The sequence below is a fragment of the Myxocyprinus asiaticus genome, chromosome 11 (assembly GCF_019703515.2).
Source record: "Myxocyprinus asiaticus isolate MX2 ecotype Aquarium Trade chromosome 11, UBuf_Myxa_2, whole genome shotgun sequence".
Lineage (NCBI taxonomy): Eukaryota > Metazoa > Chordata > Actinopteri > Cypriniformes > Catostomidae > Myxocyprinus > Myxocyprinus asiaticus.
In genome coordinates this window covers 23567016-23587411 of record NC_059354.1, presented here as the reverse complement: position 1 = coordinate 23587411, position 20396 = coordinate 23567016, and the positions used below count along the sequence as shown (strand labels likewise).

The 20396-nt window shown below is 38.3% G+C and overlaps 1 pseudogene; it reads left to right on the top strand.

Annotated features, from left to right (window-relative positions):
- Nucleotides 1-2427: 2427 nt before the first annotated feature.
- The window catches only part of LOC127447997 (nebulin-like), a 48641-nt pseudogene continuing 30672 nt past the window's right edge, over nucleotides 2428-20396 (top strand).

The following is a 20396-nucleotide window of genomic DNA, read 5'->3' as shown; positions in this document are numbered from 1 at the left end:
ATTGGTTGGATTAATTTACTTTATAGACACCCTGTAGCAGCGGTACAAACAAATGGATTAATTTCAGATTATTTTACTCTGGATAGGGGCACTCGACAGGGTTGCCCACTTTCCCCATTATTGTTCTGTCTTGCCCTGGAACCATTAGCATTATTTGTCTCTGAACCTACTAGATCTATGCTTTGCCTCCACAGAATTATTAATTCCTTTTCCAAGTTCTCAGGATACAAAGTCAATTGGTCTAAATCTGAAGCTTTGGCTCTGACTGCGTACTGCCCAGAAACGGCTTTCCAGCCGGGCGCCTTCCAGTGGCCCAAACAGGGCATTAAGTATTTGGGGATTTTATTCCCAGCAAATTTGTCTGATTTAGTTAAAGTTAATTTTGACCCTTTTATAAAAAGGTTTTTGAGCGATGTGGGCAAGTGGGCTTCATTACATTTATCGATGATTGGGAAGGTTAATGTTATTAAAATGAATTGTATTCCAAAATTCAACTACCTGCTGCAGTCTCTCCCTGTAGATGTCCCCCTCTCTTATTTCAAGCAATTTGATAGCATAGCGAAGTCCTTTATTTGAAATGGTAAGCGCCCCAGGTTAAATTTCAATAAGTTACATAGGCCAGTTGACAAAGGAGGGCTAGGTCTACCCAAGATTTTGTTTTATTATTATGCGTTCATTCTTAGATATTTGGCTAATTGGTTGCTTCCACCTGAGAGAGCCCCTCCCTGGTTTTCTATTGAAAAGGAAGTTCTTGCCCCTATCTCTCCACTGCATAGCCTTTCGATCAAACTAGCCGGAGAGGTTAAGTCACACCCCGTTATTTTGCATTTGTACTCAATATGGACAAAAGTGTCCAAAGTGTTTAATTCTGACATTTATTTAAATGTTGCCTCGAGCATATGGCAGAACCCTAAACTATGTATTAATACGTCCCCTATTTGTTGGTCAGAGTGGATTGTGAGGGGGGTTAATACACTTGGTGACCTATATGAGGGTGGAGTATTGAGATCTTTTGAAAATTTGGTTCAACATTTTGAAATTCCCAGATCTCAGTTTTATAAGTATTTACAGCTTTTCCACCTACTCTGCACTATTTGTGGGAGTGGCACGCACCCCTTTAAAGTGGCAGGTGCTTTGGGAGAGGTGATTGCTGCTTTTGGAAAAGGCCATGAAGCATCAGTGTATTACTCCCTACTAATTCAGAGTCTGGGGGATGGAGCCTTGACTTCTCTCAAGAGAGTATGGGAAAAAGATTTGAATTTGGTATTGGAGGATGGAGTGTGGCCTAAGATTCTTAAAAATGTCAAGTCTGTATCTAGAGATGCAAGGGTTCGCCTTATGCAATTTAAGATTTTACATAGATTTTATTGGACCCCCTCTAGATTATATAGGCTTGGTCTTAAAGACACACCCACTTGCTGGCGATGCCAGTCAGAAGTTGGAGACACTTCCCATGTCTTTTGGGGGTGTGTTAAGAGCCAGGAGTTTTGGTTGAGTGTTCAGAGGTATTTGTGCGACGTTTTGAACACTCAGGTTTTGCTTTGTCCCAGACTCTGTATTTTGGGTGATGGGGCGGTCATGCATATAGGGGACAATCAAATAAAAAATTGGGTTATGACCAGTCTCATGATAGGCAGGCAAGTAATTTTAAGGGGTTGGAAGTCAAATGGAGCACCTTCTTTTTCGGAGTGGTGTGTGGAAATGGGGAGGGTAGCTGCATTTGAAGAGGTGGTAAGTAGAAGGCTGGGGTTGAGGGACTTATTTGCTAAAAAATGGGGCAAATATTTAGTTTTTTGGGGGGAATCTCGGGGAGGGGATGTGGAGAGTGTAGTTTAATCATGTATGTTTATTATTTTATTTATTTGTGTATATATATGTATATGTGTGTGTATATATATATATTACAGCCATGTAAGAACATCAAAGTGAATATTTTGTGTTTTTGCCTTTATTGAATATCAGATATTAGTTAGAATGAAAAGTATGGGAACACTTTACAATAAGGTTCAATTTGTTAAAATTAGTTAACAACATTAGTTAACATGAACTAACAATGAACAATACTTTTACAGCATTGTGTAATTAATTTATTAATGTTGGTTAATGTTAATTTCACCATATAGTAATACATTTTAAAATCAAAAGTTGTATATGTTAACATTAGTTAATACACTATGAACTACCATGAACTAACAATGAACAATTGTATTTTTGTTAACTAACATTGACAAAGATAAGTAAATTCTGTAAAACATATATTGCTCATTGTTTGTTCATGATACCCAATGTATTAACTAATGTTAATGAATGGAACCTTACTGTAAAGTGTAACCAAACGTACAATTAGAGTTAGCAACAGTGTCTTAACTTTAAGAAAGGTAAGAAAGGCAAACCTCTATAGAAAGCAAGTTAAATCTGTGGTACTGAATGTTCTTGCAGAATAAATACAGGGAGGAATATGAAAAATCAAAGGGGCAGCCTTATTCCATTTCAGCTGTTACACCAGAGATGATTTGCATCAAGAATGCCCAGGAGCAGCTCAGTGAGGTATGAACCTTTGCCAGATCACATTTGTAATCAAACTTCCAAAATGTAAATAGCAAGATATGTTTGCATGGCCTGTGTTGAAAAAACATATGTATTTTTAAGATCCTAGTCAGTACAAGGGGTGACGAAACTTCATTAACCAGAAGCAGATAACCCTGCTGAAAACTCCCCCAGCTTAAACCAACCTAAGAATGTTCTCTGGAAGACCAGCTGGTTGCCAGTTAAACACCAACTTGGCCAGGCTGGGAGAATAGATATACCAGCCTAAACCAACTAAGACCAGCAAACCACCTTAGGCTTGTTTAAGCTGTTTTTTTTCTTCTGACTACAGGTTCTGTGAATTGTGTATTTTTTTATTTTTATTGATTCACATATTGAACACAGAAAAACAAAACATATATACACAGAATCAACAATTAAACCCCACTATTTCCCCTCCCAATCCCCAACCCCACCCTGGGCCCCAACAACATCCCAGTGGTCATACATGATTATAGACACACACACAAATAAAAAAAGAAATAAAAATAATAATCACACATCCAGAAACGCCAGATATCCACTCCATTTCCCCACAAACAAGTTCAATTTCCCCAGTCTTCTAAATGACCCTTCTTCAAAGGCCGCCACCCTCCCCATTTCTGAATACCACTCCTGAAATGAGGGCACTCCAGCCGACCTCCATCCCCTTAAAACTATCTGTCTGGCGATCATGACACTGGTTAGGACCCAACTCTTTATGTGTCTATTCTCTACACCAATGACCGCCCCATCGCCCAAAATACAGAGTCTGGGGCAAAATGAAACCCAAGTGCCAAATACATCACACACAAAACTCTGAACCTTTAACCAAAACTCCTGGATCTTAACACACCCCCAAAAGGCATTGGTTATGTCTCCATCCTCTGATTGGCATCGCCAGCAGGTGGGTGCATCTTTAAGACCAAGCCTATACAATCTAGAGGGGGTCCAATAGAATCAATGTAAAATCTTGAATTGCATAAGGTGCACCCTTGTGTCTCTAGGTGCAGACTTGACATTTTTTAGAATCCTAGCCCTCTCCCTCCTCCAATACCAAGTTTAAATCTTTCTTCCTTAATCTCTTGACAGAAGTTAAAGCTCCATCCCCCAGACTCTGAATTAGCAGGGAGTAATACACTGATGCCTCATGACCTTTTCCAAATGCAGTAATCACCCCTCCCAGAGTGTCTGCCGCTTTAGGGGGGTGTATACTACTCCCAAAAATAGTTCAGAGCAGGTGGCACAGCTGTATATACCTAAAGAACTGAGATCTGGGAATCCCAATATGTTGAACCAAATTTTCAAAGGATCTCAACACTCCACTCTCATATAGGTCACCGAGTGTAGTAACCATCTTCACAATCCACTCTGACCAGCAGAAAGGGGACTTATTAATACATAATTATGGGTTCAGCTATATGCTCAAGGCAACATTTAAATAAATATCTGAATTAAACACTCTGGACACTTTTGTCCATACCGAGTGCAAATGCGAGATAACAGGGTGTAATTTAACTTCTCCGGTTAGTTTGATAGAAAGACTTTGCAATGGCAAAATAGGGGCAAGAACTTCCTGTTCAATACAAAACCAGGGAGGGACTCTCTCAGGTGGAAGCGACCAATGAGCCAAATGTCTGAGACTGAGCGCATAATAATAAAACAAAATCTTGGGTAGGCATAGCCCACCTTTGTCAGTCGGCCTTTGCAGCTTACTGAAATGTAATCTGGGATGTTTCCCATTCTAAATGAAGGACTTCACTATGGTATCAAATTGCTTGAAATAAGAGAGGGGGACATCTATAGGTAGAGACTGTAGCAGATAGTTGAATTTTGGAATATAATTCATTTTAATAACATTAACCTTCCCAATCATCGATAAATGTAATGAAGCCCACCTGCTCACATCGCTCAAAAACCTTTTTATTAAAGGGGCAAAATTAACTAAATCACATAAATTTGCTGGGAATAAAATGCCCAAATACTTAATGCCCTGTTTGGGCCACTGGAAGGCACCCGGTTGAATAGCCGTTACTGGGCAGTACACTGTCAGAGACTGCTAATGGTTCCAGGGCAAGATAGAACAATAATGGGGAAAGAGGGCAACCCTGCCGTGTGCCCCTATCCAGAGTAAAATAATCTGAAATTAATCCATTTGTTTGTACCACCACTGGTGTCTATAAAGTAACTTAATCCATTCAATAAAAGTATTTCCGAACCCACATATTTCCAAAACCCTAAAAAGATAATCCCATTCTGCCATATCAAACAAGTGAGATGGCCGCGACTGGAGTCTGATCATTCAAATCAAATCAAATCAAATCACTTTTATTGTCACACAGCCATATACACAAGTGCAATGGTGTGTGAAATTCTTGGGTGCAGTTCCGATAAACATAGCAGTCGTGACAGTGATGAGACATATACCAATTTACAATAACATCAAATTAACACAACACAATTTAAAGTCTAATATACACATAATTACACACAACACAATATACAAATAATAACATACACTGTACAGTATACAATACACACAATATAGATACACATTATTCAATAAAAAAAGTATATATAGTATATATAGAATGTACAGTAGGTTGTATTGTACTGTATTGACATTCAGGCTGTCGGTTGATAGTAAGTTGTTAAGAGAGAATATAATATAATAATAATATAATTTATGACAGTCCGGTGTGAGATATAAGAGTAATAAAGTGCAGTGCTGATGTATTTTGATCGTGGGAGATCAAGAGTTCAAAAGTCTGATTGTTTGGGGGAAGTCGTGACTCATGGAGTCGGCTGGTGTGGGTCCTGATGCTGCGATACCGCCTGCCTGATGGTAGCAGTGAGAACAGGCCTTGGCTTGGGTGGCTGGAGTCTCTGATGATCCTCCGAGCTTTTTTCACACAACGCCTGGTATATATGTCCTGGAGGGAGGGAAGCTCACCTTCGATGTTGTGTCTGGCAGTTCGCACCACCCTTTGCAGTGCTTTGCGGTTGTGGGCTGTGCTATTGCCGTACCAGGCGGAGACGCAGATGCATTCTGCCACTGACCACATGATATTGATGAAATGCCTAATGCTATCAGAAAGAGCTGCGGACCTGAATGAACCCCACCTGATCTGTATGTAGAAGAGATGTCATAACTTTACTTAATCAGTTAGCCAAACTTTTTGACAAAATTTTAACGTCTAGCTGGATCAGGGAAATTGGATGGTAACTCTTACACTTGCTTGTATCTTTGTCCTTTTTAAGCATCAGACTGATCCGGGCTTGTGTCATGGTTGCTTCCATTCTTTAATTATTCTGTATAAACTTCTAACAAAAGTGGAGCCAGTTCTGTAGCATAAGATCTAAAAAATTAAACGGCAAAGCCATCTGGCCCCGGAGCCTTGCCTGCAGGTAAGGCCTTAATTACCTCGTCAAGATCCTCCAAGTTTATCTCAGAATCGAGAATTTTTTTGCTCAGTCGTCAATTTATGACCAATAATATCTTCATCAGTAGATGAAGACGTGGAACTATAAAGATCAAGATAGAATTCTTTAAAAGCATTATTAATATCAATGGCCGAGGTAAATATTTCACCACCAGCAGATTTCACTGAGGGAATGGTAGAAAAAGACTCTCTCTGCTTTATATATCTAGTCAAAAGCTTCCCAGCTTTGTCCCCCGACTCAAAATATGACTGTCTTGCCCTGAATAACCAAAACTCCACCGTCTGCTAAAAAATAGTATTATATCTGTATTTCAGTCGGGTCAATTCTCTGAGGCCATCAGACGACATTTGGCACTTCAGCTCTGCCTCAGCCCTGATCATCAGCGTTAGGTGCGTAAATATTAGCCAAAATCAACCTTTGCCCCTGAATTTCTGCTAAAACAATAATGACCCTTCCTAATTTATCTTTAATCTGTTTGAGACATTTGAACTGTACATGTTTACTTATCAGCATAATGACTCCTCTGCTCTTACTTTTCTTGAAGAAACACTATATCATATTTCTTACGTTTAAGAAAAGAAATAACCTTCCTTCTTTTTATGGGGTGCCCCAACCCATTCACATTCCACACGGAGAGAGACAATCCACTCACACTAACATCTGACATTTTGATATATTAGAAAAAATAGATTGTGTGTCAAAAACAAAATTATAAAGACCACATTCCAACATTAGTGCAACAGTCAAACCCCGAGCCTCCCCCAGAACCAAACAAACAGAAAAAGGAAAAACATGTGCATTAACCCCACGCACGACAGCGTCAACAGGCGTCCATCCCTCAAAACGTAAACAGTCCATGTATGCCTACGAGAGCCCCTGTGACAACTTTGCTGTTGGATTGCTCAAGTCCGGTGTTTCTGTACAAATGTTGTGAGACAGAATTACATAACAAAAGAAAATCTATAAAACAAACTCCAGCCAATAGGTGGGATAAACACAAAGAACGTGTAGATTAATCCGCATAACTGTCCCAAAGTTGTGTTCCTCCACAAAACAAGCTTCAGCCGCTAGCGGAACCAGCACCAAAAAAAAAAAAAAAAAAAGCCGTTCAGTTTCCTCAGGCATTCAAACTAATGTTCAGTGAGCCGGCTGTTACATGAATGAAAGAAATGACCTAATCACTCCAATGTCCTGCAAAAAATACTCCACAAAACAAACTACAGCCAATAGGAGGCATAAGCACAAAGAACGTGCAGATTTATCCACAACACTGTCCCGAAGGAGTGTTACTACACAAAACAAACTAGGCAGAACCAGCGCCAACAAAAACAAAAAAGGCTTCCAGTTTCCTCGGACGGTCAAGTGAATGTTCAGTGAGTTAGGCCCACTCGGCTGCAAAGTGAGTATCACACAATTACTTACTCAATCCATTGACTTTATGAAGGACATCGCTTGTTGGGAACATGTAAATACTTTGTGGCCATCCTTAGCATCAATTCTCAATTTGGCCGGGAATATCAGTGCAAAAGCGATCTTCCGTTGATGTAAGAGTTTCTTGCATTCCTTGAATTGATCACATTTCTCTCGTGAAATTCGCAAAGGGGAACAAGGAAATGTTGTGGTTCTTCCAAGAAAGCCTTCCTTTACACCTCACCTCGCATAACACAAGATCTTTATCGGATGATCTCAGAAATTTGGCCAGAATTGATCGGGACCTGTGTCCCTCAGCTGATCGCCAAGACGGAACTCTGTGAGCTCGCTCGATTTCCAGCTTATGGCCTGTTATGTCGAGCAGACTCGGAAAGAGCCCGTCCAGAAATTCCACCATATTCTGACCCTCTGCTCGTTCAGGAATTCCAACAATGTGGATGTTGTTCCATCAGTTACGATTCTCCATATCTTCCAACTTTTCCCAAATGCGTTCCAAGTCTGCCTTGGTTGCTAGCGGTTTAGCAGCTAATTCCCTCTCCGATGACTCCAGATAATCGATCCGTTTCTCAGCATCCGCCACTCTTGTAACCAACCAATTTCATCTCCATGGCAGTGATCGATCGTGAATTGTGTATTTTTTATTGGTTTGGAAAGTTGCATTATCTTATTGTACTAACATTTTAATTGCATCTTTTTGTTAAAACAGGTAAAATACCGTATGGAGGGACTGAAGGCCAAAACCACCAGTCTCTATGATGGTGAGGCTCGTGAGATTGCCCATGTGAAGCGAGTTTCTGAGCTTATCAGCAAAATAAGTGCTTAAGTCACTTTCTGCACTTAAGATGTCTTTTTACATCTGTTAAACTTTTTTATCATATATCTAATAATGATTCTGATTCATTTCCTTGGGTTGTTCATTGTCATAACATTCATCTGTCATTAGTAAAGTGCAGAGCATAATTCTCACTTTGCCTTTTCAAGGTTCTGTATAGGCAGAAATGGGATGAGACCAAGGATCGGTACTTGCTCCCTCCCGATGCCCCTGAACTGGTTCATGCTGTAAAAAATGCAGCAAATTACAGCAAGGTAGAGCCTTACCAATACATAAGCAATAAAGTTACATTTATTCTCTTACTTCTGGTGGATTTACTATATGGCTGATTGAATATCTCTATCAGAAACTGTACACAGAGGCATGGGATGAGGATAAGACCATGTACTATCCATACAGTGACAGCCCAGAGCTGCGCAGGGTGGCAAAGGCCCAAAAGGTCCTAAGTGATGTAAGTGATATGTTGCTTTATAATACGTTAAGTAAGATATTATATTACATGTGATATATGTTTGATTATTCAGCTTGCTATTCGGCTGCAACATTGGGTGTGCAAACAAAGTAATATTAAAAACAGAGATGTAGTATTGTAAGATGTTGCACTGCTACTTGTTGGAAAAGCTCATTAATGTTTTGAGAACACACTACTTAAGTCATGCTACTGAAAAATTGCCATTGTTTCCATCCAAATGAAAAAAAAAAAACACAAGTAGCCTACTTTTGTTAAAATGTTTATAGATATGATCTTGGAGCTTAATAAGATCTAACTGACCACAGGTCTCTTTCGCATCTTCACAGATTGTCTACAAGAAAGGCCATGATGAGCGCAAGGCCAAGTACACGTCTCTGGCTGATCCCCCAGAGATGGAACTGGCTAAGAAAAACTTTGCCAATCGTAATAATGTAAGACCTTAAACCCTTCTGAATCAGTTACCATTTTACAGAAATGTTGATAAAGGATCCTACCATATTGACTGACATAATCCGCAAAATGAAACATTTTTTATTTTAACCAATTAAACCAAAAAGGATTTGATGCAGTGTAAGTTTCTAAATTATATTTGTAGATACAGGATTGTAGTTTTATTTTTTGTAAATATCTTCTATCCCCAAAAACACTGGATTGTGTCAGCTAATTTTCAAGAAATGATAAAGCAGGTTCACAGAAAGTGTCACTGCCTTTGAGAAAAAAGAATATACTTTCTTTCTTTACAGCTTAAATATCATGAGGATTACAACAAGAATGTCAAGGGAAAGTGGTGTGAAACTCCTTACTTTGATGTCGCTATTGCAAGAATGGCTATGGACAACCTCAGTGAAGTAAGTGGCAGGAACACTGCATGCTTGAAGATGTTCAAAGATGTTCTGTTCATAAATCCAATAAATCCATCAAACATCCTGATTTGTCCAAGTAAAACATGCCCATTATTAATCTAAAAACTCCATTCTATAATATAAAAAATCAAAAATCTCCTTTGTCTCCAGAAAAAATATACGGCTGCTTTCGAAGACATGAAGGACCAAATTAATTTCATGCAAACTGACACACCAACATATGCCTCCAATAAGAAGGCTCGTGAAGCTGTAAGTACGGTAAGTTTTAAGAATTTATTTACAATATTTTAGTTATTCAGACTATTGTAGGTTTAGAGCATTCTGTCATTTATGCATTGCCTTCTAAATAAAAACAGTGACAAGGTACATGTAAGCAGACAGATACATATTTAGATCTTTCCTCACTGTATAGGCATGACCTTCTCTTGATGATAATCTAAACAGATCATGAATCAATCTAGTGATTCAGACATGACTGGTCTACTTGTCTGGTTATGTGAGGACATGGTAGAGCAAACTGGATTAGATCCTAAATTTCACGCCTAACATCCTGCTTCATTTGGAAATACAGTGTGTCACACCATGGAAGTTAAATGGGTTTCATGTTGACTTAAAGTACAACTCTATCAGTGACTGGGCTGGATAACTTCAAAAAGCTCCTAAAAGAAGCCATGACTCATATTAATTTCAGTATCATTATGCATTTAATGTATGCATTTTTCACCTCCACAGGTTAAATACAAGAAGGACTATGAGAAGACAAAAGCAGTGTCCGATTACAGTATTCTCCCTGCTACAGAGAACCCCCTTCTCAGACAGCTGAGATACGCAGGCACCATCTTGAGTGATGTATGTTTATGACACACTTATGACACCTGAGTAATGAGTAGTTAGTGAGTAAATTATGGCATAGATTTCGGCTGTGTAAAAAATCAGTTAGTGTGAACATGTGGTCCAAATAAACAGATAATGCCATTGGACATGATAATTGGATGGGATGGCTTGTTGCTTCATTGCTGACATGTCTTTCTTTTTCCTCTTTTAGAAAGTATATAAGGCCAGCTATGAGAAATCAAGGGGATCCAGCATTAATTACTGTGACACTCCTAAATTCAAGATGGACAGTGTACTGAAGAAGTTCAGTGATGTGAGTGATGTTTTGCTGCACACATAGTCATATTTCCTCATATCTCGAGCACAAAATGTATATCCTTCTCTCTTCTCAGGCACATTATAAAGAGAAATATGAAAATGAGGTGAAAGGTCATTATGTTGGTAGCTATGAAGATATATTTACTGTTCACTGCCAGAAGATGGAAGAAATTAAGAATGATGTAAGTTTTCATAATATACAAATGTGTACTGTATATTTCATCATGTTGACCAAAACATTTTTTCTATTTTTTTATGAATGTGTTTTCGCTCTCTTTTTTTAAAAGAAAAACTATAAAGCTGATTATAAGCATATGAGGTCAAGATGTTTCTTCCCTCAAACTGTCACACCAGAATATGAAGCCATTAAGAAGGTCCAACAATGTAAAGATGTAAGTTTACCTATATATACCAATACTTCTCTCTCTCTCTCTCTCTCTCTATATATATATATATATATACTGTATATACACACTTTAAAGGAAATGTTTATTTCTCTTTGCAGAAAATGTATCGTCAACATCCAGACAAGGTGAAGTTCACACAGGTGACAGACTCACCTGTCCTAGTGCAAGCTGCCATCAATTCCAAACAGCTGAGTGATGTACGTAAACAAAATAGATTTAACACCTAAAATACATACATAGTTATATTCATAATAACCTCATCAGGCTTTGATCAAATCAATGGAACAGTGCTTAGTTTTCCCGGTGGTTTATGGGCACTTTGTCAAGTCAGAAAAAAGATGGAAAAATCCCCTCACTCATTGTTAAAGCACGGCTGTTATCTGAATGCCACTGACAACACAGTGAATCCCCAGATATATTATTAGAACTGTTTGTGCTTTCAAATTTATTTTGAGTGAGAGTGGTGGGCAATCAAACCTACTGAACATTTAGAACCAGGTCCCTTGAGACAGAAGTGGTTCAATGGGCTCATCCCTGCTCCACTTGGCACAACAACTGCAGAGCAAAAATTAACATGAAGTATATATGGTATTTACAAGGGACTCCAATGTACTTCAAAGCAGGGACGAACTGGCCATCGGGAGCACCAGGCATTTTCCCGGTGGCCCACTGGGTAATTTGGGCCAGCTAGTTGCTGCGCAAGTACCGCACAAGTACCGGTCTGTCCTGGGCTCGAACATGCCTGCACATATAACAGTAGCGTATACAAAATCTGCAAACAGCAAAGCTATGAGCAGTACATAGTCATTTGCATAATTTATTCATACTGAAGGGAGCTGAAATGCAGCTTGCTAAATAATGCTCACGTCTGATAAAAATGCACAAAATTAGTCATGAAGAATATTACTTTGTGACTATTTGAGTCTTTGAGGCTTACTTTGTTTAAGGGACAGCAGAAACAGCGCTTGTCAAAGCTTAGGGCTTTTCACTTTTTCTCAAGATTAATCTGGGGAAGGAATTAAAACACGGCCGATATAAAGATGCAACAGACTCACATAGAGGGAAAATATGAGCAATTAATCTGCAAAATATCTGCAAAGATCTACACTTTAAGAGGTTTATTTATTTTGTTTTACATGCTACTCTCCGCGATCCACACACAACTTACCACACACCCCATTGAGAGCGAGAACCACTAATCACGACCACGAGGAGGTTACCCCATGTGACTCTACCCTCCCTAGCAACTGGGCCAATATGGTTGCTTAGGAGAACTGGCTGGAGTCACTCAGCACGCCCTGGATTCGAGTTCGCGACTCCAGGGGTGGTAGTCAACATCAATACTCGCTGAGCTACCCAGGCCCCTTGTTTGACATATATTTATATTTGTTTTATTTATATATATACATATTCTGGCCAAATTTGTTTTCATTTTTTTTTTTTTTTTTTTTATAAACGTTTACACATAGCTATGTGAGTAATTGACATTACATTTTAAGCATTGTCATCAGTGTTCTGCTGTGTGACACTTTCTTCATCAAACTATTTTATACAACATTTTATGATCTTGTGTAGCTATATATAAATATACAATATATTATTATTATACTTGTTGTTTCCACAACCTCATATTAAGACAATAGTTTATTTGCACTTCTAGAAAAAAGTTGAAAGGTGATTAAGATCTGTAAAAACTTTGAAGAAATGCTGACATGTCACAGCACCTAAAATACACACTTTCCCTTGTACTTTCATGAACATTTTAACCTAACATCTGTATGTTGGGAAAAAGTTTTTGAACATGTTATCTGTCTGAGCTATAAAGTGCTTATTTTAGTGCTTTCTCTAAAAATATCCACTCATCACATTTACAATGGTTTTTAGTCCCAGTCTGCCATTTTTTTAGTCCCAGTCTGCCTCTGCTTCAAAGAATCCTATAGTATTTCCTTGGTCCAGAAACTCTTGGTATATGTCCATCAAACATACACAGTATACACAGTAACTACATGCATTTACCATTATTTTCTATTTTTTTACAGCTCAACTACAAGAAAAAGTATGAGAAGGAGACGTTTAAGTATTACCTACCTCCCAATTACCCTTTCTTCATTCAGTCCAGAGTTAACACGTTTAACCTCAGTGATGTAAGTTCTGATCATTCAAATTGCTTTTTTGGTTAACTGATAAAATGCTTTACCTTTGTTCGTTAATGAAATCGTTGTGAAACCTGTTAATAATACACTGTTTTGTATTAAATAAAATGGTTTGCTATTTTATATTCACAGACATGTTACAAATTTGAATGGGAAAAGATGAAAGCAAAGAAATTTTAGATGAAATGTGATGCAATTTCGATCCTTGCAGCCCGCGCCTACACTAACATCGCCAGTGATGTAAGGAAATGAAACATATTTGTGTTTTTTGTCAAAAAAATAAGAATGTTTCAAGCAATAGCAAAACCATTTACCTGTCATGTCTTTAATGTTAGGTGAAATACAAGAAGGAATATGAAAAGAACAGAGGACAGATGGTTGGGGCCCTCAGCATCAATGATGACCCCAAGATGTTACACTCTGTACATGTTGCTAAGATCCAGAGTGAGGTACGTTTCAACTATTGCTTGCATTACTGGTAACATACAGTGCATCATGGCAAAATGTACTGGAACTCAACAATCATTAAAGCTGATGTGTGTAATTTTTAATGTTAATACTTTCTACTATGCCAACTTAATATCCACAGACAAAAATAAGTAAGCCATTTGTAGGTTGCTTTCAGCAAAAAGTGTAAACACTATGGCTCTGTGGTGCTATCAAAATATTGCTCTTTTTTGGTAGTGCATTTCGATCAGCTCAACACAACAGCATTTGCTCAACCAATAGCGTGAGTTTGTGGTGTGATTATCTGTTTGTTTGACCAATGAAAGACAGTCGGAGTGTTCAGAAAACCTGTTTGACAGTAATCATTATTTTTGTAATTCTGTTTGGTGACAATAGTGGCGCAGAAATCACACACTTCAGTTTTAAGCTTTTTCATGGTCTACTAAAATAAACTAATAGTACTTTCTTTTTTTTTCTTTTTTTTTTTCTTTTATCCACGGAAATATTTTTAGTGCGAGTATAAGAAAGACTATGAGAAGATGAAGACCAAGTACCATGCTCCACTGGATATGATGCTTATGACTCTGGCTAAGAAATCTCAGGCTATTGCCAGCATGACCAGCTACAAGAACATCCCAAATCGTTACCTCATGCCTTATGACAGCATACCACTGGACCATGTAAAGAAGGCCAATGCAATCCAGAGTGATGTAAGGATCCCTCCTCTCAGTTACACACTAGAATGACCACAAATTCAGTTCAGTGTTGACCTCTTAATGTAGTGACTATTGAGTTTCCAAATGCACTTTGTGTAGGTGCTTAACATTTTTCTAAATAAGATTTATAGTCATGTTTTATGAGCCAACAAAGCTTATGAGGTAACATTTGATATTATTAAAATCTATAAACAAATCTATAAATAATACAATTTTATATATATATATATATATACAGGTGCATCTCAATAAATTAGAATGTCGTGGAAAAGTTCATTTATTTCAGTAATTCAACTCAAATTGTGAAACTCGTGTATTAAATAAATTCAATGCACACAGACTGAAGTATTTTAAGTCTTTGGTTCTTTTAATTGTGATGATTTTGGCTCACATTTAACAAAAACCCACCAATTCACTATCTCAAAAAATTAGAATACATCATAAGACCAATAAAAAAAACATTTTTAATGAATTGTTGGCCTTCTGGAAAGTATGTTCATTTACTGTATATGTACTCAATACTTGGTAGGGGCTCCTTTTGCTTTAATTACTGCCTCAATTTGGCGTGGCATGGAGGTGATCAGTTTGTGGCACTGCCGAGGTGGTATGGAAGCCCAGGTTTCTTTGACAGTGGCCTTCAGCTCATCTGCATTTTTTGGTCTCTTGTTTCTCATTTTCCTCTTGACAATACCCCAAAGATTCTCTATGGGCTTCAGGTCTGGTGAGTTTGCTGGCCAGTCAAGCACACCAACACCATGGTCATTTAACCAACTTTTGGTGCTTTTGGCAGTGTGGGCAGGTGCCAAATCCTGCTGGAAAATGAAATCAGCATCTTTAAAAAGCTGGTCAGCAGAAGGAAGCATGGAGTGCTCCAAAATTTCTTGGTAAACGGGTGCAGTGACTTTGGTTTTCAAAAAACACAATGGACCAACACCAGCAGATGACATTGCACCCCAAATCATCACAGACTGTGGAAACTTAACACTGGACTTCAAGCAACTTGGGCTATGAGCTTCTCCACCCTTCCTCCAGACTCTAGGACCTTGGTTTCCAAATGAAATACAAAACTTGCTCTCATCTGAAAAGAGGACTTTAGACCACTGGGCAACAGTCCAGTTCTTCTTCTCCTTAGCCCAGGTAAGACGCCTCTGACGTTGTCTGTTGTTCAGTAGTGGCTTAACAAGAGGAATACGACAACTGTAGCCAAATTCCTTGACACGTCTGTGTGTGGTGGCTCTTGATGCCTTGACCCCAGCCTCAGTCCATTCCTTGTGAAGTTCACCCAAATTCTTGAATCGATTTTGCTTGACAATCCTCATAAGGCTGCGGTTCTCTCGGTTGGTTGTGTATCTTTTTCTTCCACACTTTTTCCTTCCACTCAACTTTCTGTTAACATGCTTGGATACAGCACTCTGTGAACAGCCAGCTTCTTTGGCAATGAATGTTTGTGGCTTACCCTCCTTGTGAAGGGTGTCAATGATTGTCTTCTGGACAACTGTCAGATCAGCAGTCTTCCCCATGATTGTGTAGCCTAGTGAACCAAACTGAGAGACCATTTTGAAGGCTCAGGAAACCTTTGCAGGTGTTTTGAGTTGATTAGCTGATTGGCATGTCACCATATTCTAATTTTTTGAGATAGTGAATTGGTGGGTTTTTGTTAAATGTGAGCCAAAATCATCACAATTAAAAGAACCAAAGACTTAAACTACTTCAGTCTGTGTGCACTGAATTTATTTAATACACGAGTTTCACAATTTGAGTTGAATTACTGAAATAAATGAACTTTTCCACAACATTCTAATTTATTGAGATGCACCTGTATATATATATATATATATATATATATATATATATAATAAAATAGTATATACGGTATAATGTAATATTATAAATAGGCTAGTTGAAAACACATAGCAATGAAGAACTTGCTTTACTTGAAACGCTGGCCGATCATGCCTTTTTTGTTATACCAATTTTTTGTGTCTTCAACCATAGAATGATTACAAGTCTGACTACTATAACTATGTCAAAGGATCACCATGGGTGCCTTATGGCTCCTTGGAAGTTGAAAAGTCCAAGAAAGCAGGAGAGATCTTAAGTGAGGTATGGCATTTTTAAGTCATACATTAAAACCCATTAAAAGTCTGAAAGAATTGTATTGTATGATGTCTCCTGTCTTCAGTCATGCCTAGTTTACTTAAATGTTTCTTTCTTTTTCTAAACAGAGAAAGTACCGTCAGCATCCAGATACTGTACCTTACACTTCTATAGATGACCATCCAATCCAGCTGCAGGCCAAAGTCAACCAGATGATAAGAAGTGATGTAAGCATATGCTTCTTCATAATTTAATAGTTATTCTATTCTACATTCAGCACAACCCATTTAGGGTTGGGGAAGCTACTTTGAAACTTGCCTACAACAAGCTACTAATAATTTAAATGAGTTAAAATTCAGTTAAGTTAGCCTTTAAAAAAGTAACTAAAACTTGAATTTAGAGAAATAGAGTTGAAAACAGCAGCATTAAATATTTTGTTTTAAAAAAGAAGATGCAGGGACATAAATGAATCGATGACTCATTTATTTGATTAGTGAATCATTCGATTAGTGTTTTGTTTATTTACATGAACTGTGTGAAAGAACTGATTCACAAACATGAAATGCACACAACACTACATATGAGAGACAGGAAATGTTTTGGAAAGCAAGCTTGATTTTTGCATCTACTTGATCGGCTGTAGAGCTGCAGGTGCAATAAAATGTGACAGAAATACAGCAATGGAGCGTTTTCAACCACTACATCACTACTCATTGGAAAAAGTAGCTTGCTAGTAGAGAAGCTACACTATTTTGCAAAAAGCTGAGCTAGAGTTACACCGCAGAGAAATGTTAGTAGCATCACTACTTTTAGTTAGTTACACCACAACACTGAACTCTTCAAACAACTAGCCTACCAAATGATGGAAAAGTTTTGGTTTGAACAGAGCAGCACAATTATGTGATCTGTGAATATTTTACCCTTTGTAGCTGCACTATAAGAAAGGTCTGAACGCAATCCTTCAGAAATACTCCCTGCCTCCTGATGTACCAGAGTTAATTCAGGCAAGGTGTAATGCCTACAACATAAGCAATGTAAGTCAAAATATCCTTGTGTTTTGGCTGCATTTTCTTTCTTGCGAAATTTGAGAACCATGTAGGCTATAACTTTACTTTTTCCCATTTATAAAAGAACTGTAAGCATGAATGGCTGAAGACTATTGAAGACTAAGCCTGACGCAATCTCTTTTATCGCTGCAAAGGCAGCAAGACGTGCCACTAGTGATGTAAGTAGCTCATTCATAATTCCATAGAGGAATTTCTGCAGTGTGGTACAAAATTATATTAAATAGACTATTTTTTTATGATCTGCTTCAGGTTCAGTACAAGAAACAGTATATGAAGGATAGAGGCCATCATGTTGGATTCCGTAGTCTTCAGGACGACCCCTTGCTGGTGCACTACATGCAGGTAGCCAAGATGCAGAGTGAAAAGAACTACAAGGAGGATTACTACAAGGCCAAGCTGAAGTACCACACCCCTGTGGACATGCTGAGTGTTGTGCAGGCTAAGTGTTCATCTGCAGTCCAGACATTTGCAGGATACAAGCAGCCTATTCATCATTACACTTTGCTTCCTGGTGCCATGCAACTGGAGTTAGCTCGCTCCATGAACGTCAGCTCCAGTGATGTAAGAGAATGTAAAACTTCATCAGAAGCATGATAAAAAAAGCACCCCAGGATGCACCTCATGAAGTTAGTTGAGAGAATGCCAAGAGTGCTCAAAGCTCTAATCTCAGCAAAGAGTGGCTACTTTGAAGAAGATATATTAAATTAATTTGGATAGTTTGGTCAGTGAAGATTTTTTGGTCACTACATAATTCCCATACTTCTACTTGTGGTATTTCATAGTTTTTATGACTTTACTAGTCAAATATTTGGGAAATAGTAACAATAATGTACAAGTAGATGTGTCAAAACTTTTGACTGGCAATTTCATATTTAATTAAGATATGAGGATGCATGCAATTATGTTTGTTTAATGTGGAATAGAATTTTTTAACAGAAATGTGCTGTTTACTCCCACCAGTACCAGTATAAACTGGATTACGAGAACTATATTAAAGGCACTGGTTGGATCCCCATTGGCTCATTGGACGTTGAGAGAGCAAAGGCTGCTGGTGCAGCTCTAAATGAGAAGAAGTATAGACAGCAACCAGACACTATCAAGTTCACCTCCGTTCAGGACACCCCAGTCATGGAACAAGCCAAATTGAATGCTCAGCAGCTAAGTGATGTGAGGGACAAATGCATGTTGTTGTTTCATCAACATACTTATCGTTTACTAGGTTAAAGGTGCACTCAGTATTTTTTATGTTGCACTGAAATCTCGTGCAAAAGAGCAAGAGTTCTCAGTTACCGATGCCATTGTAGAAATGTGCTTTTCACAGGCAGTCACGATTACTTTATTCCACGTGTGAAACGTCCAATCACATGGGGTTTATCAAAATAAACCATAATATTCGGCAAGTAATATTCAGCTGGTCATATGATCTCAACGTGGTGACACTTATAAATGTGCGACCAGCACCATGTAGAATAAAGAAGCTTTTTTAAAGACTTCTATAACTTCATATTAGACTTCATCTTATGTGAGTGTTCATCATTTTTTTTTTTAATTCACAAAAAAAAAAATCATTTCATTCATTTAAAAGTTGAACAATTAGCAAAAAAATCACCTAGTGCACATTTATATAGCAAATTAGCCAACAATAAAGTTATCTGAACTTCCCTCTGAATCATGTCAATATTGTTCTCCAGAAACTGTACAAAGCCAGTGGTGAGAAGTTTATGCACACATACCATCTCCCATCTGATGCACCAGAGCGCCTGCAAGCCAAATACAATGCTGTCAATGTCAGCAAGGTGAGAGTCTGGCATATCTTGTAAACAACATTTAAGCCTGTTATGGGTCTCTAGTATAACTGAAAGCTTTTGTTTTAATGTGCTTTTGCAGAGCTACTATACTTACACACACAAGCAGGATCTTCTGAAGGGACATCAAATGAAGCATGATGCCATTCCTATTGTTGCTGCTAAGTCCTCTAGAGATATTGCCAGTGATGTAAGCAATTTATTTTACTAATATTTGATTAGAATGCGTGCATTGTTGACTCCTATTAATGCACAACTGTGTTGTTTTATTTTTTGTAGTACAAGTATAAACTCGCTTATCAGAAGGCTAGGGGTCACCACGTTGGCTTCCGCAGTCTCCAGGACGACCCCTTGCTGGTGCACTACATGGAGGTGGCTAAGATGCAGAGTGAAAAGAACTACAAGAAGGATTACCACAAGGCCAAGCTGAAGTACCACACTCCCGTCGACATTCTTAGCGTGGTACAAGCCAAGCATGCATCTACGGTTCAGACAAATGCAGGCTACAAGCAGCACCACCACAACTACATCCTCCTTCCAGATGCCATGCACATTCAACTGGCTCGCAACATGATGGAGATCCAGAGTGATATAAGAACAACAAATAATACTGGACATCATTTATTACCATACATTGTTAAATTAAAGTGGTTATTTAATTGTAAACCTTGAATTATTACTTATGTATCGACAAAATTATTAATTAATCTTTTTTTATCTATTCAGAATCTGTATAAATCAGATTTCTACAACATCTTCAAAGGAGCAGGTTGGGTTCCCATAGGTTCTATTGATGTCGAGAAGGCCAAGGCTGCCAAAGCTGCCCTGGATGAGAGGTCCTACAGAATACACCTCAGTACACTTAAATTCACCAGTCTGACAGACCAGATGAATATGGTCTTAGCCATGAGCAACACAAAACTACAAAATAAAGTGAGGCAACTT